The following is a 25,731-nucleotide window of genomic DNA, read 5'->3' on the forward strand; positions in this document are numbered from 1 at the left end:
GGGACAGACCTGACGCAGTTAATACAGAAGTGTTTGATGGCGAAATTCTGCTCTCTGGAGATGTTTATCATGCACACCTCTTACTTGTTTCGCATTTTAATCTCGTAGGTTGGTGGGCATAATTAATAGTTATATTTAGGGGGTGAGTGGGATGACTCTGCCAGCAAACCATGCAAAAGGTGCTTAATTTTTGTTTTTGGGGAGCAGGAAGAAGCCAGTAAGTCTCGTGTGGACCAAGTAATTGCTTACCTGACCTGCTTTCAGCACATGATAGGTAACCAGAGTTAGCCATTTTCTGTTTGAATCCATCAATTTTTGTCATAAGACAAGTTATGTTGCCACAAGGCATGCAATGGCTCATTTTGTTCCATATTCTTGATTATTTGCCCCAAATTTCTTGAAGTGGTCCCTCATGGCAGCATTAACTAGGTGTTTTCTAAAGTTATCATGGTTTGCTGACTTGCAAATGACTGTTGTATATATGCACTATATTTTTAACACAAGGATACTCTAAGCTGCATAACAATTATAATATGAGTTCAATATTAGTATGTAGCAAATAGTCACAGCATCCCATTTAACATGTGAAGCTAACATCTCAAACTTTGTCATTAAATATGAATACACAAGCCTAAATATATGCCTTTGCTGCGGCTGAAAAGGCAAGCAGCAATACTGGCGGGGTCATCTAAAAGTTATGTGACTTTTGGAGAAGAGAGATTTTTGTGGAGCCTACCCATTATTGCCCTTGACATAGGTTTACCATGGCAATCCAAATACGTTGTTCAAAGTGATTGTGATCTTGTCTGATGTCAACAAGCATACGCAAATAAACTGAATAAAAATGCAAGTTGAAACCAGCCAAAAATCAGCTTTATCATCATTTTATCACAAGTGCTGCTGCCAACGGATAGGTGAGTTGAGATGATGTTCAACACATGGGCTACTCTAAGTTAGGTTAAGTTGGTTTAGTGCATAGCAAGTGGCAATAGGCGTTGTGCAAGAGTCAGTAACTTACAACTGCTGCTGTGATACAAACAGGTTAGACAAACAGGATGAGATGAAGTAAGGCCTCTTTAGGTTATGCATAGTTAGACTACTTTCATTGAAATCAGCATTGGTATTTTGTAAGAAACAGTGACAAAATGCTTGTTTACCTGACTCCATCTTAACAGAAGGCAGAGGTATGTCTATTGTGTTTGACTCGGTGATGGGCTGATGCGTTTGAGTCCAAGGTTTTTTCCGTGCTTTATGCTTGTTGAATTTTCTGTTGTTATTTTGTTATTGAATTCCTTTGCTTTGTGTTGTGTTAAAAGTGCTGTGGAAGGGAAGTGCAAAGTGCAACATCAAATTATTGGTCTTAACAATCTGTTATGTTCAGTACACTGTCATGAAATCACTATGCTTTAATGTTCTCTGTTTCACTTTAATGGCGTAAAATGTTAAAAAAACAAAATAGTTTTGTCAGGTTTCTAATTTATGTCCGTGCCAACTTGAAATAAATGTCTTTGTTCGCTAAAGCATAAGTCACGAACATGAGTTCCATCTTTTGTAAATTAAATTTTCACTCCCGGACGGTCTTTCTGCGATACAATTTTTCACTCCCACCTCAGTTCAAAAGCGATTCTAGCTCCCTGGTCAATCCCTATTGATCGGCCCAACGTGCATCGTATTGACGTTGGCTTTGCAATTTGCTCGCATTGGTTATCTGGGGTGAAGTCCCTACGTAGATTTCACGGTAACATTAGCTACATCGCAGTTGTCTGCGTGTTTCGCCGGCATCTCCTAACATCGGTTCTCTTCAGAGCATGGGTCCGACCTGATCTGGCATGACACATCACAGGTCATGTGCATCGATGTCCATTAATGCCTTTCTTACAATTTTTTTAAGAGCTGTTCAGTGCCGTCCTCCGCATTGTCGTTGCGCGCCCTGTTCCTTAGATGGCAGGAGGGATCTATAAAGTGTTAATTTAAATCCTTTAATCGGATTTAAACCGTCGAAATTAGTATGCCGTGTTGTTTTGAGACACATCGATCCCATACAGTCTTAAGAGAGTTTTCCAAAGCCATCTTCCAAAAAATATAGCTTTCTTAGTTTTTGAGATCTTAAGGATGCGGCCGTGCGGCCCCGCCCGTAAAGTCTCCTGCAGGGCAAGGGTTTACCCACAACAGGACAAATGCATTTCTTGCACAACCAAGATTTCGGTCGCGCATTTGAATGCCTAACCAATGGTAAAACGTGACATAACGACAAGGATAGTCACCATTGGTCGCAGATTGTCGAATTATGACCCTACAGAAGATGCTTGTTCAAAGACAAGAGCGGGCTCCGCCAACACCACCTCGGGGCGCTACGCCGCCACTGCTCTTATATCCCGCTCGGCGGTCCCGGGGCGACTTAACGGGATCGACCCAGACGAAGAGTGGCTCCAGGAGGATAGTGCCCACTCGCACACTAGTTGAAGGGGCATTTCGCTGGCCTGCGTACCGGCCTGAAGGCTGCCACGCCGCGGGCGTCTCACTCTCCCGACCTGCCGCCCCTGGGCTTCATACTGTGCGCTTACACCTCAAGGACCGAGTCCACGCGGACCAGCCGGAGAGCCTTGAAGTGCTCAACACAGCCCTCAGACTTGGGATAGGCCGCGTCGCCGTCGACAACATGGACAGATCAGTCTGCCATCTGCAGCAGGTCTGCTGCCGTGAATCCCGAGCCGCCGCGGGGCTCAACTGGAGCGTCTTCTCTGCGGTCACGGTCTGACGGGTGCGGAATCACTGATGAAGCCACTGCCGCTGATTGTGTTTCGCCACTGAGTTGGCAGCCGGATGCCAGCGCCGCCAGGACTGTGCGAGCCGGATGCCAGCACCGTCAGGGCTGTGCGAGCGATAAACTCACCCTGTCGCGGAAAACGGGGGTTATCATCCAATCATGCAATATATCCTAGGCAAACTTACAGTGGCAAGGTCACGCTCACGGAGTCTGTTGCTGAGGCCATAGATCTTGTCATACAACATTTGGTTGCAACACGGTGTTTTGCGTGTGGGCTGGGCTCCAAGATAAATGATGGCTGTCTAATCTATTCCATGATTTATTTTGTTTGGCTATTTAGTTTCATGTATTGCGTATCAAGAAAACTTAGCATTAAAAAATCAGTGTTCGGTGTCATCGCTTTGTTAAATCTATTCCGGTTGGGGGCGAGGGGATTTTCCCCGGGCTTACGGGGGTTTTTCCGACTCGGTTCAGGGCAAGGCGTTTATTTGGTTTTTTTCCTACACTCCTCTTCTACATATTGTGTCAAACCTCGGTCTTTCTTTTCTTACCTACCTCCGGAACACCTTCACCTCCGTGAAGGCTTACGCACCAAAAAACGAACCCGGCTTCCCTATCGCAATCTGCATTCTTCCTGATGTATTTCATAAATGTTTGACGGCAATACAATTCACGGAGTGATATTACTTAACAGAGTGTTACAGACTGTTAACGAATATCTTCTTGCTTGCGTCATGCAGTAATATATGAATAAAAACCTGGCTACAAGCATTATGTGTAGTTAATGGGATTCCACTGAGTGTGATCAGATGTATAAGGCGACCGTCAAAATGGAATAAATCATAGCCGGTACCCTGGGAACGACAGTTACACTGTTATAGAACGAACGCATCGTCTCCACCTCGTGTTCCCTACGGAGGACCAGGAGCTCTTGTACTGAGCGCTGGGTTCGGATCCTCCTGATTTCGACACAGGAATCCGACTCCGATTCGGTGCGGCCGTCCGCGCGCTCCCTCGCTGGCTCAGTTCTCGTCCGGATCTTTGTGGGAGGTACGGTCGGGTACGTTTTGAAGCAATGTCGTCTGTTTCTTACGATGTGTTTTCCACGTCCTATGCTACGTGAGACCCGGGTCCTGTGACAGCCACTGTTTGCTCTGCGTAGTGTCATCTTGTCGGCCGGGCCGCTGCTCCAGCTTGGCGGCAGTACTAGCCAGGATCAGCGCGCTCGCGAACATTCACAGCCTGAGCAGCCTCACGCACGGACGATAGTCACCTGTGCCATTCCAACAAACGGCTGTCTGCTGCAGTCTGCGAATTCCCTTCTAAACATATTTCTCGAGCGTCACAGGACGCTCCCTTTCAGCGACGCGCAGTTGTCTCAACGTGTTTGCAAAGATTGGTGCGCTTTCCAAATTAAAAAAGTTGTCAGCTTATTATGAGACGGAGCTCATTCCAAGACAACTGGACCAGCACATAACACGACTGAACCGACCGGTTGTGCCGTGGCTTTGCATAACCTCGTATGGCGTATGTCGCGACGTCGTGTAACGAGTGGACCGGAACATCCTCTTCAAATTTGGCGAAAGATTTATTTGAGGTGATTATGCGGCCAAAATACGATTCTGCAAGTTTAAGAGCAGTACGACACACCGATAGAGATTTAGGAACAAATGCAAACATGTGATGACGTCACGGGCTCTATTTTTAACTTCCTTTAACGAAAGTAGGTTGCAGGGTACAATGTTTCGGAAGCATTCATCGGAAAGCTAAGTTCTCACATTATTCTGAAACATATATCAATACATCATTGAAGGCGAAGTAGGTACATACAATACTGCCTTGTCCCTTGAGTTCATTTCCCCCCAAAACAATAATAATAACACGGTACAACGGATATTGTTTCAACCGATATCCACTTTCAATTAACCGACCAATTCATTTCCGGTAAGAATAAAAACCGAAGCTGATGGGATCTCTTCTAGATTGATAGGAAATCGAACTCTAACATTGTCTGATCACACACGGCGGCTCGCCATGAGCCGGCCAGCCGGTATCGGGTGACCGGACGCGATCGGCTCACCAATCTATTTCTCCATTCTCCTGGTTTTTCTTCGATGAATAAGGTTATTACTGCTCTGTTATCTAGGTGGTTTTGAAAACATTCGTTTCAACCTTGAAATTAGTCTCTTAGACATTCTTCAGGAACTTCAGGAACAATGTCTGAATGACAGGTGCGTCCTTTTTATAAGTTTGATCCGAACATTTGAATGGATGGATTTCTGGGATCAGCGCTCACGCTGAGTGTTAAGACCTTACGTGCCTGTCGTCCATCACGAGTCGCGTTGATGACAACGTTGTTCGCTCCAAGTCCTCACAGCACATCGATAACCATCGATATAGGTGAGCTGGTGCTCAGCATGAATAAAAACGAACAACAGGTCTGAAGTTATTTTACGTTTTCCAAGCTGCCCTTACGCCGGAGTAAGGTTGCCTTGTGTGCGGGCCCAGCACGCTGGAACCGCACACATGAAATTCGATAAAGCGCGCATCTTATTCGACGCTGGTTTTGAGTAAACCAGGCCGAGGCCCAAGAGAGGAACAGCGTCTAGAGCCGTATTGCCGGGAGGTCTGTGATTTGAAGACCTGCGGTTTTGCTTCTTCCCGCCAGTGTCTCCAGGGAATGTTCAACACAAAAGTTGGTAGAAATTGTTTGAAGAAGAGGAGAACAAAATGTTTGCGTGGCGCAGCGATATTAAAACGAGCGTGGTACAAACAATCCGCCATCATCCCGGACAACATTTGTTAGATTGTTGATTTGTTACGAATATGCAGAAATGCCGTCCCAAGCTGAATGCATTTGTAGAGCCACCTGACCAGTGAAGCTCATGGGAGCAAACAGAAGTTTGTGCGAAATCGCCGACAGTTTTCTCGAGAATAATTTCTCTTTAAATGGTGTGTTAGAGGTAAGGAATAAATCAAATACAGCTGGCTGGAAAAAGCACAGTTATCCACCAATTCAGGCATTGATGCAATTCCGTCAACGAATGGGTGTGTCCGAGACACAGAATCTCTGGACACATGCATGCTCCGGATCAAAGGCAGGTGGCAACGGTGGTCCGGATCGACGGCAGGTGGCAACGGTAAGGTCAGGCACGGATGTGGGAGCGCAGATTGCGTGATCATGATCCCGCGATTCGCGGCTGGTTCATGATTCAAGATTCTCGCGATGATGATTCGAAACCGCAACGTGGAACAGTTAAGCAAAACACTGTCTGTGGCTGGACAAATTTCCATCCGTTTGTGTGGAGTATTTTATTTATTTATCGATACGAATGCTCAACGGACGGGATGAGCGTGTTCCGTCAAGACTACGTGCTTTAACCGAGTGCAGTAATGATAATGGCGGCATTTATGTGCAGTTCTTTGAATACAAGAGTGCAGCACAAATCTTAAAAAATATTTTTAACTTGTTTGCCAGGTTGGCAAAGGCACTGCGCTTGTGAATGAACTGTTCGCCGTTGCATGGGGGTCTGTTGAAAATACAACGGCTCAGGAAGGGACGAAGGAAGTTAGGTGCTCTCATGAGAGGCGCGACAGAACGCTGGTCCATTTGTCATTGGCTGGCTAAGAAAGACAATCGTTTGATGGTACAAGACACAGTCCATGGCTGCCGTTTGGAAAACACTCAAGCAAGTAGCGACTTAAAGGGAATGCTCCACATTCGAAGGCATTGAGATAAGCATTAGATATGACGGAAAAAGTTTACATCTAACTGTTGGTAAGCTTTCAAGCTTAAAAAAACACTCTAAGTAGCAAAATGTCAAAGTTTATAAACATGCGCCCCACTACGTCACTGTTTGATGGTGTCATTGAATAGTTTTGTGACGACAGCAGTACCTGGCAGTACAGCATCTGGCAGCCTGACCTAAAAAAATACTTCGAAACGCATAAAAGTTGACGCCAACAAGCCATTCCTGACGCCGGCGCTGGGTTGGGCGGCGAATTAGTAAATGGCTTGTTTGTATATTTTTTGTCTTGATACTGGTCGTAAGTGAAGCTTTAGCGGGCTGGTTGACATACACAACGTAGCGATCGCCAGCTTTTAGGTCAGATTATTAGTATCAAAGCACGATATGCTTTGGAGACTGTCATGAATCTCGTATCTAAACGTGCCAAGGACTGTTGGAGATGTGAACGTTTTATTGTCGACTTATCCTTGCCTGCAATGCTGTAGTCCTGACATTGATGTTATGTGATGTGCACTTTAGTTGCTTTCTCTATTATTTGTAACTGGAAATGTGGTTGGATGCCAAAATGAACAAACCTGTAACATTGATACGAATTGATTGCCAAACATTGTTATTTCTATGGTAAATATGGTACGGTTGAATTACCAAAAATGCATTTTTTTGCTTAAGATTATTTATGCACTTACTAGAGAACCCTGATATAACCGTTGTGGTTCAACAGCATTCTCACTGTTGATAGTCCCCTTGGCGTTGTTAAATAAGTTGCTACCAGTCATGCATAAATTAAAAAAAGTGAAATGGCACTGCAAACCTGCTGACCATGCATTACTCTGGAGACATAACAAGTGCATGTAGTTATAGTTAGATTGGCAAAACGCAAGGAAATGGTAAACCTGCTGATGCACACAAGGCTCGTGATGAATATTATTAAGTGCTATCCAAGAAGCCAACAGCAATACTTCTCCACCTTTCCAAGCACCCATCATCTCACAAGTTGCAGTGACTATGACATTGATCACACAAGCAATGCTTGCCTGCATACAAAATTCATAATTTAATTTCATTCAGGAAAGGCAATTCTGCAAAGCTGTATCATGTGAGCTTATACAAAGCATGTGCGTTAAGGAGCTGCGCAGACCAGCCCCTACCGCCAAAATGGGTTGCTGTTATAATGGCATGCAATGAATTAATTGCATGCTGTAATGCTTCAATAGGCTCAGAATGTTAGCAAGATCATACTGAAGCAGCAAATTGTCGTTAGACACCCCTGCAACATAGGTGCTAGTGTTTCTTTCAGTTTACGAGCTTCACCGTCTTGTCCAGTTCAAACACGAACATAGACATAGAGGCAGGTATCGATACATCACATTTTATTTGGAGTCAGTGGACTCAAAGAATACCAAAACAATGCTCTCTTTCAGAAGTACAAACCTCGCGCGCGTACTTCCCATCACATCAAGATCAATGCAAGCCACTGGCACACACCATCAGTGATCACACCCATTTCAAGTCCTGATTCACACTCTTTTGTAAAATATGTGTGATTCCACACTTTCACAGCTCGCGACATTATCAAATTGCAGGTATTCTGACAATTCCCGCACTGGTTTCTTGTCATAACACCGCATTTCACCGTGAGCTCCCTTCTAAACAAAGTCCCAGCAGGTGTTCATGGTAATGCAGCTCAAGAGGTTGCACTGAACGCAATTTTGTCTTGAAGACTTAAGTTTGTCGTGCAATATGCGTTAATTATTCAGCAATATATATATATATATATATATATATATATAATTACTGTAATGTTTCCCCAATTCTATAATGCCTTGCTTACCCATAAACCAGCGCAAGATTCTTTGCTCCGGCGCACACGGCGCCAACCGAGCTGTCCGTAAGGAATATATGAGAAGAAAAAAAACACCAGCATGAGAAAAAAGACAGAGTTGCCGACGCGTCTTTTTTATAAAGATTGGGGAGAGCGCCATTGTTTTTTTTCTGTTTCGTATTTTTTTGCAGACAGTGGCGTTTTTTTGCAATTTTGACCTATGGCTTAGACAAAAGGAAAAACGCACAACCCGAAAAAAGGAGTACTGCACAACCCGAAAGTACTCACGCTTACATTCGCGATACGCCTTTAGTAGTGAAATCTTATTAACAGCCAATCACCTTCCTTGAATTGAATCATATATGCCGCATCATCGCTTTTGCGAACGTATCAGATGTCATGCTGTTTTTGACCATAAGCAGAAAGCAACCTGTAACATCACGGCGATCGTATGACGTTTCTATGACATCATCATTGCCGAGGTGGATTTGAAATAGTCCCTCAATAAAACTTTTGGCCACTTTTGCGGGCATGTAGCTCAGGAACCAGGGGGCTTTGGATCTTAAAAAGGGCATGGCCGTGAACTGCATCAAAACGTCCTCAAGAGGGCTATTTCAGTTCAAAACCACGCATAAAAGTGGAACATTCCCTGTAACAACATACATCCATTCGTGGTATGCTTCAAAACGACCAATGACCTCGTCAGCAAAATTATCTGTATCATCAGTGATAGTTAAACCCATTTAACAGTCACGGTGTACACTCGGTAGGAAAGGTGTTGCCCACACTGAACATGCTTCATCCAAGTACAGAACAAGTTCATCACTTTATCTTTTCTGCGTAACCTGATAGAAAACGAATGTAACTTCCTCGGCATGTGCCACAATACATAGGCTTTGGGCCTTAAGCGTGTGCCGCACTTCCTTTTGACCTTTCATGGGAAAGGCCCATGCACCGAAGTGGGGGCCACTGTTAAACGTCTGGCAGTATATAGAAATCTGTAATGCCTAGAAAATTATCAAATCGTGATGCCACGGGATATGTTTTGCAACTGCAACGACCACGTTGCCGATCTGTGAACAGATAAGTTACGAACACAGTTCACAAAATGCTCTACGGGGCGCAACACGGAGCGGTACAAATTTATCCGCTCAGTCCTGGCTTATCTGCCGTGCATATGCACGTACACTAGCGAGGACGGTTTGTATCTAATAGCACGTCAATTACTTGGACCATCTATTGTGCGCGCACTATCTTCCTACCAATAATCACGTATTTTATTTTGTGATCTACGCAGATGAACCCAACCTTTTCATTTCCATTGGTATACATAGGTTTCATTTACATGACAGCTGATAAATCCGTAAAAAGAAGCAGCGTTTAGAAAACAAATGCAAAAAATGTACCAGCGCTGAAGGGAATGCCCAGCTTCAGTCATCGACCCCAGGGAGACTCATCTCAGCTGCATTTGCATCAATGGCCATAACTGCTCGAACGTTTGAAGTAATCCCGTGATAGATGACTGCAGTGTGAATGATTGATTATAACGACTGAGTTGAACGAAACCTACGGTGCAGAACACACAACGAAGGAATTGAACCCGCTCATTTTACGTTTTCCACTAAGATGGGCCATCATCTGCAAATGAACAGCAACATAGCTTGTTGTAAACGATGGCTTTGGAACTGGTGATATATGGCTGCCCACCGTGCCGTTGAAATGTACTTGAAATGCTGTCTATGGACGTGACTCGGGATGGATGACGTCCGGTCACCCGATACGGGCTGGTCGGCTCGTGGCGTGCCGCCGTGCGTGATCCGCCAATGCTCAGATGCGACTTCCAACCAATCTAGAAGAGAACACATCGGTTTGTTTTAGGCTAAACAACTCTAAATTGGTCCTGAATTGCAAATGAATTTCAGGAAACCAGAGGAACCATGTTTTCAATAATTGAGGCCAAACCTCAAACTAGGTCAACATACGTCCTCAAAGGACCTTGAATGTAATGTTGATCTATTTCTCGGAAAAAATATAGCTGTTAAGCTTTCCGATGCACTTTTTCCAAACATGATACTTCACAAGCCGTTTCGCTAGAGCGAGTTGAAAAATAGGTAATGGCGTCAGCGGGTATTTTCAACTGCACTTAGTTCACTATCGCTTCTCCCTACGGCTCTCATAACTTGTAAAATCGGGCTTTAGTCGGACAGTTACCGTCAACTGTGAAGGCGGCGCCGTGCTGAAATGCACTTATCCGCGGTTGATTTGTCGTGGGATGACCCGAAGGGAAGAGCTTGCCATTCCATGTAAAGACGACGTGTATTCGAACTAAATGTTTTCGCTCAGGTATTCAAGGCTTCAAACTTCTCGGTCAAGCAGCGCCACTCAAGACAAAAATGGGGAAACAGTGTAACTGGATACATATATATATATATATATATATATATATATATATATATATATATATATATATATATATATATATATATATACATCAGTGTGTGTGTGTGTGTGTGTGTGTGTGTGTGTGTGTGTGTGTGTGTGTGTGTGTGTGTGTGTGTATGTGTGTGTGTGTGTGTGTGGTGTGTGTGTGTGTGTGTGTGTGTGTGTGTGTGTGTGTGTGTGTGTGTGTGTGTGTGTGTGTGTGTGTGTGTGTGTATGTGTGTGTGGTGTGTGTGTGTGTGTGTGTGTGTGTGTGTGTGTGTGTGTGTGTGTGTGTGTGTGTGTGTGTGTGTGTGCACATCTCTCTCTACAGTGCCAACTTGTTCCAAAAATATAGTTTAGAAATGTAGTATAAGAAGCAACGACACTCCTTGGAACATGTCTCTTGACCTTGAAACTTGAGCAGGCTTAGAGATCGCATCAAATAGTTCAGCGAAAACTTGGAAGCTGTCGTACTATCCATACCATTAACCATTCCTCTTGGGGCTTACGAATAAATGACCCTTTATGCTTCCTGAAGCGTCGTCACGTCCTGCGCTCAACAGTGCGCATTGTTAGATGAAGGCGAGCGTTATCTGTTTTCGTGTTTGCATATGCATGCATATTATCATATCATGTCATGTCCATGTCAAGCGAATTGACCAAAGCGAAGCGGATTTCTTTCTCGTCCATCCAAGTTCATGAGAAATATAAACGAAGCTACCTCATCTCCACAAAGACGACGTAAAAACGAAGTGACATCACTGTAAAGCAACAACCTGATTTGTCCTGTACAGGCATAGCCTGTGGAGACCTTACTTGCCTCCCCCGTATGGACGGACCTTTCCATCCCCACGAAGACGAGGCCATTCCTCTGAAAGACGGAGACCGTTTTTCATCTTGGATGTACGGCCTTTGGCAACACGCCGACACAATCACTGCCCCACAATGTAAAGGCAGCCTGACAATTTCGTCGCTGAAGGTGGAGTCTGCCGCTCCCGGTAGGAGGACGGAGCTGCTCATCCCTCGTAAGCCGCAGGCGTGACGCCCCAGAAGGGAAAAGCATTAGGAGGAAAAGCCTTAGGGAAAAGCCTTAGGAGGCCTAATCCCTCCACTCATTGACACTTCTTGGAAACGCTGCAGCATGCCGCGCGCCACGCTCCTGATACTGTTCGTGCCAAGTTACACGCAAGTTTTAAAAGAACTATAAAAATGGGCGTCCACGTCTTTAAAGCTCAATGGCCCATATGAGCTTTGGTTAGGTTTTGTAGCACCAACCATCGTGGCGTATGACATTTGCTAATAATATATGATCTATGGTGTTTGCACTTTTGTCTGGTTTGCACTTTTGTTTGGTCCCGGCTTACACAATGTCGTCACCACCTAATGTCAGACGTAAATCACTGGCCTAAGTTGACTATTTTAAGTTCACATTGACGGCTATTCACTGGCATAAGCTGACTTTCACTCACCTTTTATATTAGGATTTCTAGTTGCAAAGTTGTCGATTTTGTCCGTTTGTCGGCTTGGCCAAGTCACTTCTTTGCCTAATGGGGACATGCTTACCCCGCAAAAATCGTCATAGGGGACTGCTTCAAGTTTGTCCTGGAACATTTGTACACTATGCGCTCAACCGACAATTGATTCAATTTCCCATGTCTTTAGAAATAGGCTAGCTTGGCCTTTGAATGTAACTGGCCCGACGACTTATTGTCCTAGGTGAAACGGCATTAGTAAGTAACGAAGACAGTGTACAGTTTACTTCAAGCAATAATTGGTTGCCATTTGGCCGAAAATGTTGGCTAAAATCCAAAGATCATCAAAGCGTCGCTAAATTTTGTAGCAAAAATCGGAAGGACAACAAAATGTGGTGAAATTATGTAGGCCAAGCTCGAAAGATCATCAAGCCGTGGCGAAATTGTATTAACGCAACCATATTCTAGTTCAGTTACGATGACTTTTGTTCTTTCTCGATACTCCGGCAATGAACAATCGATTGCGCTACGATTTAGTGGTGAACTAATCTGTTAGAAGTATGGAGACAAGATAGCTCATGATATAAAATATCCCAGCTATGAATCCAAAGCTGCACTTATGAGATGCAGAAAGACATATTTTGTGTATTAGGGTCAAACATGCGCATATCACATTTGAGAAACTTTAATTATACTGCGAGTATGAAGTCATGACCGCTTGGCCAGAATTCGTCTCATGCGGCCATATTTGATATGGCAGCATAGCCGCATTCGAAAGAGCTGCCTCGTAGTCAAATTTAAGACTTCTGCAACTTGGAGGTGAATGCTCGACAGCGATCAGTTGGCAAATATGGAGCTGTTGCGATCCCAACGCTGATTGGTTGCCTTAGACTCAGAATCGTGGACAGCGCGGGGGCGCGCTTTTTCAAATCTTCAACCTTGGAGGACTCATGCGGAGCGGGGGGTGATTTTACGATATGGCGCGTTATTATATTAGGAATGCCACTGACAGACTGCTCTGCTGTGAGAAAGACGTTACTTGTCTGAGACATCTAGAAACGACGTGGATAAGTTGAGACTATGCGTTCCATGAACGCATCGCCCCTTGTAAGATTCGCTAGCGGCCAGTCCGCCTGCTTGCTTTGCCGGAGCTTCATGCCAAGTAATCAGGGCTATTATTGTGGTTTACAAAACTATCCGTTAGCTAGAGATCGAAACGACAGAGACGATTCACACGTCGACTGTATGGAATCTAGAATAAAAATGATGGTGATCTAACATGACCCACTGGGCAATGATCTATTTATCTCTATGTCTCCGTTCTGTCTCGAGACAGCAGGGTGGACGCATACCCACGCCTGTGCCCACTAGGCCCAACCTGCTAGGTTGATTCGGATTGCCGCTCAATGGCGATTGAAGCCAATGAAGTCATTGAACTCTCCCTAGACGTCGTGGGGAGAGGAGTAATGCGTCTAGGGAGAGGAGTGACGCCCATTGTTCACGTGTGTGTCACTGCACGCCCCGAAGTTGGCAAAGTATACGGGTGTTTGCCAAGGATGGAATAATGATCTCTCTTGACTCTGCTCTTTGCAAAGTTGACGGCTTCAGTTTTGCGATGCCCAGTTTTGGTACATGTCTGGCCTACGGCTAACATTTACTCCGCGCCCGGACAATTATTTTACAAATTTTGTGCTGGTATGTTTTTGGAAAACGAGGTTCTTATGAACTTGGTGTTCCGTTATTCTACGCTGGGCTGTTTCTGTTTTTCTGTGCAGTCTGGGTGTGACAAATTTTGCATTTGAAGAAGTCGGAATATTGTAAAATGTTTGTAACCGTGCTGATACCCGTATTTGGTAAAACGGTTACCCCCGCCCAAACCCTATCAAAATGTCCTGAAATGTTGTGCCCAATCGACAGACTGACCCGCCTGATGTGGGTACCTGCGGACTCGCCCCAGCACGTCAAGGCCTTCGTACGCGTGGTATTTGGCTATGCCGCCTTGAAGCATGCGCAGCAGATATTGGATCGAGTACGCGCGCGGGCAGCCGGCGTCGCGATAAATATCACTATGTGTCAATAGCAATTTCGGCGCGGGCGGCGCCGCCCAGCCGGCCGCAGTCCACCTATGGGCTACAATTTCGAGAAAAATTTACTGCTGGCAGCAGAACGCAGCGGTGCTGAACCCTGTCGTTACTCACGCGGGCCTGCGCCATTGTGCAGAGCAGGCACAGCTCCAGCTTAAGGCCGGGTGGATGCCGAGGTCCAGCGGCGGCAGTTGGCTGGGCATCTGAACACGAGTTTAGCCATTTTGTGCGCTACGCTGTTTTTATATAAGCTCCTGAGTCTTAGGATTTTTTGTATGAAGTACGCCATTTGTAATTCTGTATCATTTAGCAAATCACAAAAGGAATTTATTTGCCAGTAGACAAACTCAAAAACTGAAAAGCATGTGAAGTTAGCTATTCGTCTGACAGTTCAAATTTTTTTCCTATAAATTAAATGCGTTTTTAAATTAGATAGCCTATGCAGCATAGCCCTGATACTCAACGTCTGATTAAAATGCGTTGCATTTTTAATGCATTTGCATGCGTTTTTGAATGGAGAGGACCGTTGCATACGAATTTGCTAAGTTATGATACCATGTCGATAAATTGTTGTTTAATGTGAATAGGATAAGAGGATAGGACAAAAGAATAAGGTACGCACATGAATAACTTCAACCAGCTTTTTCCTGGCCTGAACTTAACCTGATCCTGGCTTTCGACAGGTGTTAATATTGCGTAATGGTTCCGACACCGAACAATTATTTTGGTGTTGGATTACCAACGGCGCACTAGCACGATGACACGGTCGGTAGCGTCCCAAAATTTTCTGAAAGCAGGAGGACTAGCAGGGTTTTCATGATTTTGTAACCGAGGTCCACGCGACGTTTTTACTGAAATAACCGAGTGTATATGGTTTAGTTTGAGTTTTTCTAATCCAATATTTAAATTTTGAGATAGCAGAGTATAGTTTTTCATCAGAAGGGATAACCGCATTCGACCGAGGTTGGTAAAGTGGACCAGGTGGTGTCGGCTAAGTCATCTCTTTGGTTATCGAACTAGCCCATGTAAATCTATAGCCTGATCAAAATGACTGTCAGGCGTTAGTTGCGACCGTGATGCCCTTTGAGGTCGAGGCCACCTATACTTCGTTATGGGCCGAAAAAGATCGACCAACAATGACAGGAAAAACGACGTTGATTTTTCGGAATCGATAGGTTGCAAGACGCATCTACATGCTCTTTTTCGTTTCAAAAGGGGCGTGTCATTCAAACAACTACTAGCACCGGTGCAAATAGCTGATCAAGATTTCACGTACCCATGCGAAAACTACGTCGAAGAGGCAGCCAATACACAAGAGATGAGTACGTCAATACGTACGTAGATGGGGCGGCACGTGGTTCACTACTCGCTTTCTGTGAAAATGTATCTTTAGCCCTACGGCGATGTGTGGGAGTCGATCTCTTTCAGCGGTTGGGAAATGCGCTTTTCGTGGCCTTCCTCGCATCTAGATATTGGTAGGCGGCAGCAACAAGCGGCTTCTATTCCAGCCACTTTTCACGTTCTTGACACTGAATGGATATGCGAAGATCTCACTTGACTAGGCATGTAACCGCACGTGATAACTGCGCAGATTGATTTAAATGCCGTTTTTGTGCCGAAAACAGGCAGAGATAGTGCACTCCAAGTTGGCAACGTGTAAAAAACACTTCCCGCCCGACCACCGGACGATGCTGGTGCAGTCCGCCCGGAGGCTTTGTGTGCTGAAGGAGTGCTGGAGCCTGTTCGAACCTCAGGCGCCATGACTGGATGAAGAACAGCTAACAAGCCGAGTCGAGACTTGTTCGCGATCAGGATCGGGTGGCCCAAGTTTCAAACTGCACTTAGCACCCTTAACAATCTGATATAATCAGCCGCTGGCACTTGAGTCCTGGGCAGGTTCTGCACGCCGACATGGGCGACAGAACGTCAGCCGGCCTATATTGAGGAATCTTGTGAAAACTCCTATCGATATGACTGGTGCCGGCTTCCGTTGTCGTAATTCCTCCAGAAACGATGCAGTTAAACGTGTCTTCAACAATGTCTACCGCCCGTCGGCAGCGCTTTTGTTTCTTTTGTAAACCGTGCGCTGTTTGTAGACAGGCGAACGGGGCCTCGTTGCCATGGCCAAGATGACGACACTCACGTTTTCCACACAGCGATTGAGCGCTATGTTTTTTAAAAATGTGTAGATACTTGTGAAAACAAAACGTCAGCCTACACACAAAACAAAATGATCAAAAATAACATATCTTTTATTGAGATCACAAGATCAATGCTGTAGAGCTGTGACACCGGGGTTGTCTGTAAGGCGAACGTGCGTGACACTCTCTCCATCATCCTGCCGCAGCACCCCCAGGTTAAGTACACGGATGATTTTACGGATCCTGGCTTTCATCTCCATGTCCAGTTTCACTCGCCAGCCTCCCGAATGTCCTACCTTATTGGTAAAACTCGACATATTCTCTTTTGGTCGGTGCTGGGAAGTGCAGCGCGGGCTCATCTCTCCAGCCAGCTGCACATAGCAGCTCACGTGGGTACGAGTTTCCTCGCTTCGGTCCTACGTCAGGGAGAACATGCTTTCCTGGTGATGTATGAAACCCCGCATTTCCCGGCTTTTCAGTGTCAGATGGGCGTAATTTGATTGGTCGTTCATCACGGTATCTTTGGCCGGTCTGCTGGACATTGGTCCTCGGGATAAGGTCGGCCGCAGGTTATTACGCCTTTGTGATTCCCAAAAGATTGTTGTGCCTTAGCTCGCCCTCTGCGCTTGAGTCCCTCTTCCTGATACGCTTTCCTGACACTTGACTGCAATATGCAACAAAAAAACTTTGCTAGTAGGCGTTGCGATACGTCAACTCTTCCCTCAATGCCTTCACCACCCTCGTCTGGCTCCTTACGTCATGCTCACTGGCCTGCGACCTTCTCCGGTGCGTCGAACATGCCTTCTGATCTCCAGATTTTTTAATTAAGACAATTCAACCGCCAGAGTTGCCTTGCGCATGTTTCGAGACAGTATCGCGCACCACATGTTCGTGAAAGAACGCCCTTTTCCTACTTCAAACCTGAAAAATAGATGAGGGAGGCTTGTTTTGTATACAGATTGCCCAGAGCTTATTTGCGGTAACTCATGACAATAACTGTGATCCCAGCATCCATTCAGCCTTGGTTTCAGGGTTCAAATTTTTCCAAAAAAGGGAACTCACCCGTTATAAGGCAAAGACAACAGCACTGATTATATCGTTTTGAAAGGGGAGGGGGTCGTCATGGGGATCGTCGAGGGGGTTTGACATGCAGTCGTCATTTTGCGCCCAGTCAGCAGTAAACAGATACTGGAACATATATGTTGTACTCCGAAAAAGGTGCATTCCGATAATGATTTGTTACGGCTCGTCAGCACCGTAAACAATCTGAGAACACTGGACTTGGACGCAAAGCGTAGTCATACATCTCTATCAAATGCATCAGCAATGGCAAATGCGTGCCGTTCATCACTTCGGCGGTACAGTGATCTGCAGAACGCGTTACTGTGGTGGCCTGCAGCTGTTCAAGGAGCTCGCATGGTCGACAAAAGCCTTATTCGAAAATCCTTGAGCTACTAGATAAGCCACATTGTAGTATGGTCGAGAAAGCCCAACTACATTAGTCGCAACGGCTAATCTAGTTGTAAAGATACCCTATCTCATAAAGAATCCATGGATCGACCGTTGCTATGGCATAGTACCAAGAAGCATCCCTGTAATGACACGGCGCTTCGAGGTTTGGTGCATGAGGATGAACGTCTGCTATCAGACGATGCATTACGTTATCTTCCCTAGTCATGACAAATTTGGCCTGAAGATCAAGACCCTTGGCAGGACGTCGATTCAGAATTCACGATATCTAACGCCCCGCTGGCAGCATAAAAGCACGCGCTGGAACGAAGCGCAGAACCGCTTAGCCATTGCGAGGCTCGACGAAATTACTCACCTGATTATGCGGGAGCATGGGTCCGCCAGCTGAGAATTAAAGTCAGCTTTGGTGGTCCAGCATAGCAACCATTGTGCTGTAGCGATGTGATTAATTTATGACACTCACTGCCAGCCGGGGTGTTCTTCATTGCCCCCACCCGGTTACAGATAAATGCGTGGATGATGGACGTCCTTGTTGTGAATGTTCGTGCCTGGTTCCTCAGTAATTCAGCCGTGCATTGGCTAGTCACCAGGCCGCTGTACAGCTTGACAGCATGTTAAGTGGATTTTGCTGAAAATCTGGATTCGCTTCTAGAATGCGAATTAAGGGCTTAGGATGCCAAGGGCCCAGCGTGTTCACCACCACACCAGGAAATTCAGCCAGCCTGTCGCATTTCGGCTGGTCAAGATGTTCTGTGCGTAGCGTTGACTTACTTTACAACGGATATGTACGCCATGTTCCCTAGCCGGGAATTTTCTTGCATCATTGTTCCTCAGCGACTTCCACATGGATGGGCCTAAATTGTCTGGCAACTGCGCAACTTGGTGGTGCTATTCCTGGCAAACGAATCAAATTTTCCGCATGATCTAGCGGACAACATCGCCAAACTCTGAAGCGGCCGGGCAGCTCCTGTTCATCGGAACGGGAATTACTATTACTAAAATACCCGAATTACTCGGGGTACAGGACAACAAGATGCAGCTTATCAACGAGAGAATACATCACTTATATGCCCAGGGATGTCGCCTACAATAATCGGTCATACGGAGGTCCATGGCTGTCAAACGCTGTTATATTGAAGCAGTTCTGACGTCACAAGACCACGGGCCTGCCATTGGTCTAAAAGCTGAATTTCAGTCCACCTTAAATATACGGACACTGCCTAGACGGCCGCTCAAACCAATGTTTACCTTCACAAACAGATCGAACATTTACAATGAAAGACATTTGTAACGTATTTAAATCTGGTGGTAAGCCCGCTAAGATACAGTGTTAAAGGAAATGGACAGAGCTAATGTTTGCATTTTAATAAGGGTACGTCGCAGACTACGCTAGACTACCACAGAAGGCTAGGCAAGGCTAAGGCTTCCCGCGTCTTCCGAAAAGAGGCGCCCTGTATCTAAAACGTTAGAACGCAGCGTGTTAAGTTTACTTGGACCAACAACCCCACAAACAAGTGCGACCAAACGGCATATGGTAAAAATGGTGCCACACTTGAGCTGAGATGGATGACTGGACTAAGCTGAGATGAATTAAGATTGAAGGATGACGTGCTTAACCGAAAGTGCATTGGACCTCGGTGGTCCGCTGGATCGCATACTCTTCCCGGGCGCCGTAGCTTGCGGCTTGACAGCCACGAAGCCAGCTGGTACGAAGCGGCTCTGCCTCGTGCCAAAAAAGACGCAGATCTCCTTCAAGTCGGCGGTAGGCATTACCTTGACCACGGTCTTCACGGTGGGCGGCACCCCGACACGGTCTGCGCGGTGGGGCAGAACCGGTCGACACGGACGCGGACCTCCCTGTCAGTCCTCGTGACGGTGAGGCGGGGCGGGGGGGGGGGGGCTGACCCATCTAGAGGCGTCGATATGCACGAGGGCGCAGCACCCAAAACCCGCGTCGGACAGCCGATACTCTCTGGTCGGCTGAGCCTGTCGGCCGCTGGTACGGCACCGGGCTTCAGGATGATGCGGCGCGGGTAACCTTCGCTGAGAGGGAAGCGCCACGAACTGTTTATACCGGAGACGCGGCTGGGTGCTGGACGAAGCGCGATGCTGTGGAGTCGTTGGGGTCTTTGAACGCAGCACAGAAGCAGGCGGGGTTCCCTTCACAAGCATCGGTTTGGCGCCGAAGCCGTGTGTCGGCAGGGGCACATGCGGGCAGCCCTGGACGCCCGGCGCGCGAGATTCATACCCGGGATTGAACAGGACATGCAGCAGTGTCCACTCGGAGGGCTGCAGTAATGGCATTCTTGGTATCATTAATGACATTCTGCAGTCTTGGTATCAGCTGCAGTAATGAACTCCATTCAATTGAATTGGCTGCCCCATTCTTGCTGGAGCATGCAGCGCTCGCAGATACAGGCTGGCTTTTTCAAGTTACGTCTCTTCTCCCCTTTGCTGTTGCAGCGGCAACATATGACCCTTCCGACTGTAGGGATGCCAGTTCAGCTGCCTTGTAGGCACGACTCGTTCTTCACCCGGTGGTCTGCGTGTGAACTGGCGACGCACGGGACAGCTGGAGTAAATGTGCTGGTGACGCACGGGACAGCTGGAGTAACTGTGCTGGTGAAGCACGGGGCAGCTGGAGTTTGCTTCGCTTCGAAACCATGAAATCATGTCCACATACCAAGTCTTTGAAGGGGTTTGTATGTCAATGTGTCTCAAGACCTTGGGTTGAAATGCATTATTCACGTGTCTGACGTAGCTACCTACCTATAACGTGATTGGTACAAGTCATTTGCTGCTTGTCACTCATAGGCGTACTCTGGTCATACTGTATATATATATATATATATATATATATATATATATATATATATGCGTAATTCCTTGAATGTATTCAACAGCAAGTGAATATGGATAGAAACTAGCAAGTAAGGCCTGTCGGCCTTTGGCCGAATCCGTATTCAACCCTCTTTGACCCTAATAGCTCCCCTACACGCGCCACCCGCTGACCTCACCGGCACGAAACTCATCATGGCACGTCGTCTCTCGCCACTGCTGCTCTTTCTCCTGATCCATCCTCTAGCTGCAGTGCGGCTGCTCCTCCTGTCCCTCTGCATGCGCCGTCCTCCCTCTGTGGGACGACTCTTACACCAGATTCTCTTTCGACCCTTCCGCCCACACCGAAAGAAGGAACGGAAAGTGAATGGAATACCGCTGACCGTTGGCGATCACAGCGCGGCGACTTCACTTACTGCTCCCGGACCAGGCGAGTGCTAGGGAGATGAATAGGCATGTGCGTTTGCCAGTGTTTGTACTTGAATTACTCGGCGGCGGCGACTGGGCGATCGTACCAGTGGCATTTCGGCGTCGCGAAAAAGCGATATTGTAGTCCTTTAGGTAGACTTGCCATTTAAAGGAAAAAAGCGCATATAGAAATTAAAACATGGGTGGTGATTGCAGCCAATAAATGGATGCATGCCGTGATCTAAGTTTCGCCGCCATTGTGGCGACGGTTTCGACGACAGCGTGTTGCACTTGGCCCCGTCCTTCCAAATCCCGATATGTCCGGCTTGCACGTCAGTTGTCGGCGCAACGGTGCGTAGCACATCCTCGTGTTGAGCACGTGAAATGTAGCCGGTACACGGGTCGACGTTTTGAAATTGGATTCGCGTCTCCGTCGGCTGGGGTCGCCGAGCGGCGGCGTAAAACGTGACAAACGCCCGAAAACGGGAAAATCTGTCTTCACCGCCACTGTGCACGTGACACGTGACAAGTGGCACATGCAGCGTCACACGTGACATCACGCCATTCCCTGTTGAATTGTTTGTCGAAAGGTTTCGATTTCCCGTCGCTCCGACGCGCGGTTGCATAGATGAGCCGATAGTTCCAAGAGGCCGCTCGCCGGTTTTTATCGGGGTTGCTTTTTCGCGCCGCTCGTGCAAAACCAGTAGCCTAACTTTGTCCTGCCAACTCCTTCATATGGTAGGCCATTCTGCAAACGTTTGTCAAATTTTACTCATGGCAGCACCTGGATTTGGAAAAAGAACAATAGTCTGAAATATATAGCCACTTGGATAGTACAGGGTGACCCAGATGGAAGTTGACACGCGTTCCCCTCAATAGCGGAAAGTGTATCTGCCACACAATCACAATCACCTGCACAATCGTAACTGCGATGGTATTTGCCTGCCAGTTGAATGGAAAACGTCGTCAGCGACAGCGGCAGTCGTCATTGGTTCCACATCCGCCAAATCATAAGGCGACAACGTAAGGCGCTCTAGATGGGTCCGCCGGCGGTCCGGCGGCGCGCCAGCTGAGTCCGCTGCAGACGGCCGATTGTCCGGTCGATTGTTCACGGTGATACGCCTACCTTGGAATCGGCGGAATATTTTGTTTTGTTTTAAATTTTGAGGTGTGAATTAAAGGTCTCTTAATCCGACATCATTTTCTGCAGAAATACGCTCATTCCCCGGAACAATGAGGAAATGTCCTTAGGACAAACCACGTGTACGAGAATGAAACATTGGCTCCGCTAGGAATTAAATGTGGGGAATCGACATTTTTAATTAAACCTGCCGGAAAATATGGAAGGCGTGCCCCCTCCCCCACGCCCTACATGTAGCTGAGGCCATGCGTCTGGCCAGCTGACTGTGTCTCAGCTGAGAGGTGAACTGAAAAGAACTTGCCCGAGCATCAGCACAGGTGCATGCATGGATGCATTCGTGGATGTATATATCTTAGACTGTTACTTTCATGATCAATTTTGTACGGACCTATGCCCGTTGTATTGGTGTAGCACCTGAATCGCCAGAAGTGCGCAATGCCCCGTATGCGAGCGGCAGAGGTTTCATTTTCTGCTCCCTCTAAACCTCTCGAGAACTGTCCGTAAGCTTGCCAGAGTACGCGTGCTACAGTGGGCCTATCCCGATTTTCGGACCCAGCTGATCCGAAACAGCTCCGGTGGCACAGAGCGAGGCCGTGCGCTGGTGACGAGTAATCGGACCCGAGCCTCCATAAGAGGCGAGAGAGAGCGCCGCAAGCCCCGTGGTGCGATCATGCGCGGCGCTTACCCCGTGACCCGGAGACTCTCCAGTCACTGCCGCCTCCCGGACAGCAGTCGATCGAGGAAAAGCCTGCCTGCCTGAGAAGTCAGGTTTGTGGCAAAGACGTCCCACCTGCATTGGCACACGCGTCACTCAGCTGCGACCACCACGCTGGTCTGGGGCGGGGGGGGGGGCAGATCAGCGTGTACGATACGGGGGGGGGGGGGGCGTCAGATGGCGCCCGCCGCCGCCCAGCCGCTGTCAGGTGGCGTCCCTGTCGCGTCGTCGCCGCCGTCGCCGCCGCGTCACCGACCGGCGCGTCGATTGACGCTGCGCGGCGTCGGCGCCGACGCTGACGCCGACGCCAGCCAGTGTCGGCGCAGAGGCGGCGCGTGCGGGAGGTGTGGGGAGCGCGCGCGCGGCGGTCGGAGTCAGCCTGTACCAACGCCAGCGGTACGGGGCGACTGTCGGCCGCCGCCGACTCGTCGCCGGCTGTGGCGTCTCCTGATATTAGACGGTGAGCTGACTGTCCTGGTCTCGGCCCGTGCCTCCCGGGCCCCGAGGCTGACGCGGCCCGGACGTACGGCCGGCGCCGCCCGATGAAACTAGGTCAGCCTTAGCACTGGGGTCTGCACTATACGGATCCATAAACCAAATGTCCTGACGCATGCATTGCTTTGTGCGATCATGCTATTGTGCTTTACGGCTGCACAACACGTCATGTGTAATTTGCTTTTTGTCGTCAAATTGGGGCACACGATATCAAGATACCTACTGATATAGCGCACGATGCGATGCGGTCTTGGAGGGCGAGACAGACTGCTGCGGGTGGAAAGGACACCTGACGCCCGCGGTTACGAAAAGCTGAAGGGCAAACTCACATTACAACGACTGAAAACTACGTCGATATTTTACAACGAACCCAATCAGTAGGCTTCCAAAAACATTCGATAAACAGTGATAAACTCTCTAGAGAACGGGAGGCGTCCAAGGGTATACTTGACATCGGTTTATCTTAAACAGCCGTAGCGGGAGAAACTCGCTGACACATGTCGATGATCTCCGCCGATGAGTCTCGCATCAGGTCGTCGGCAAAACGCTGGCCAGGCTGCGAGGCCACCGAACTCTTAGCTCCGGGCATCTCTCCGCGGCTAAGAGTAAGATTTATACATATCGGCAACGAATAAGATTTATTCGTTGCCGATATGTTCACTGCTTAAGTCCTGGTCCGTCGCGGTATACACTGTTATGCCCCTCTCCAGTATCTTTTTGGCCTCCAATTACAATAGGGAATCTCTCTGAAATATATGGACTCCAGCCCAAACTCCGGACATGCGGGAAACAAACCGATCTCATCCAAGGAGGGGTAGTTACTGCACATAGCATGATGTGCAAGCTGCGTTAGAGATTGACTGCTACTCTCATTGCATGTGAATAATGCAGCCCTCGAGGCCTTTGATGGTGCTGTAATTGTGTTTCCAACGGGCGACCGATGTAAGTAACATACGGGCATTGCTGGATTCCAACAATCACCGGCCGTCATACCGATGTGCACGTTCAGGAGGCCCTTTTGTTATACGGTGAAACGTGCTTTAGTGGAGTCCGTGACAGTACATAACAACCTATCATCGCGTCGCCTTGCGCGGTGTCATTACAACGCTGGGTGTTTATGTTTTCTGAGGTCTGATAAATTGTGCTGACGACGTTGCGTCATCTCAAATGGCAGTCAAAACGCTCTGACAACATGCGTTTCCATTATAGCTTCCAGCTGTAAATGACTGCTGTAAATTGCAACTGTGAACATAAGCTTAATCGGCTGGAATAACGTGTGTTCTCTACTGAAGCAGAAATATCAGGTAGATGCCAACGTAATGGGACTGCACGAGTCATGGGACTGACAAGTGCATTTTAACTCATTGTATAGAAGCTCAAAAGGGGAGCAAGACCACCCGACCAACACAGTGCGTAAATTTATTCTGATCAGATTTGATTTAGTGTATTACAAATTTATTCTGATCAGATTTGTGTGCTGAAACTTGGAAACGTTAAGTTTTGTTCTCTACCCATTGACTAAATTCGTCTGTTGTACGCCCCACCCATTGAAAATTATTGCAGTCCTATGTCACTTCCCGTTAATTTCGTTTGACGTAGCCACAGGCTCAAAGTAGTCTTCGGTGTCTACTAAATTCTATCTGCAGTCGATATTTTGGCCGAGTGAAAAAATCGCCCTGATGAGGATGGGTTGGCTGCCACGGCCTTGGGCCAAGTTAGAAGTCGCTGCTGGGGACAGGTCTGTCGTCACGGCGTTGAGCCAGGTTCAAAATCACTGGCGGGGAGTCGGTCGCCACCTCTTGGCGCCAGGTCATAGGTCACTGACGGGAAGCAGTCGGTCTCCACTGCTTGGCGCCAGGTCAGAGGTCACTGGCGGGAAGCATTCGGTCGCCACCGCTTGGCACCAGGTTAGAGATCACTGACAGGAAGGGGTCGGTCGCCAGCACTTGGTTTTAGGTGAGAAGTCAATGACGGGAAGGGGTTTGCCACGACCCGAAATTAAGCGTGTAATCAAGGGCTACCATTCCGTGACAGCCGGCACTGTTGGACCGTGCTGCTCCAAAACGATACATCGATTTTTATGATGAAAGATGCACGTGACCTCGCGGTTGCCTGCGGCTGACCTTTCGTCTGGCGCGGTCGGTGGGCACGCACGCCTCCAGAGCTGATCACGCCGGCACGGCTGGCCCCGTGACTGCCAAGGATAAG

At 47.5% G+C, this 25,731-nt stretch overlaps 1 protein-coding gene across 2 annotated transcripts in view; it reads left to right on the forward strand.

Annotated features, from left to right (window-relative positions):
- The window catches only part of LOC119096346 (adenylate cyclase type 5), a 184,609-nt gene that overhangs the window by 34,705 nt on the left and 124,173 nt on the right, over positions 1-25,731 (forward strand). The window contains exon 1 of one of the 2 annotated variants that reach the window (XM_037219194.1): positions 23,357-23,488. The exons of the other annotated variant lie outside the window; for it this stretch is intronic. The gene's annotated coding sequence lies outside the window, so the exon portion shown is untranslated. Of the gene's footprint in view, positions 1-23,356; positions 23,489-25,731 lie in introns of those variants that run through there. 2 annotated transcript variants of the gene reach the window in all.

Source organism: Pollicipes pollicipes, unplaced genomic scaffold, assembly GCF_011947565.3.
Source record: "Pollicipes pollicipes isolate AB1234 unplaced genomic scaffold, Ppol_2.1 Scaffold_4295;HRSCAF=5057_pilon_pilon_pilon, whole genome shotgun sequence".
Taxonomy (NCBI): domain Eukaryota; kingdom Metazoa; phylum Arthropoda; class Thecostraca; order Pollicipedomorpha; family Pollicipedidae; genus Pollicipes; species Pollicipes pollicipes.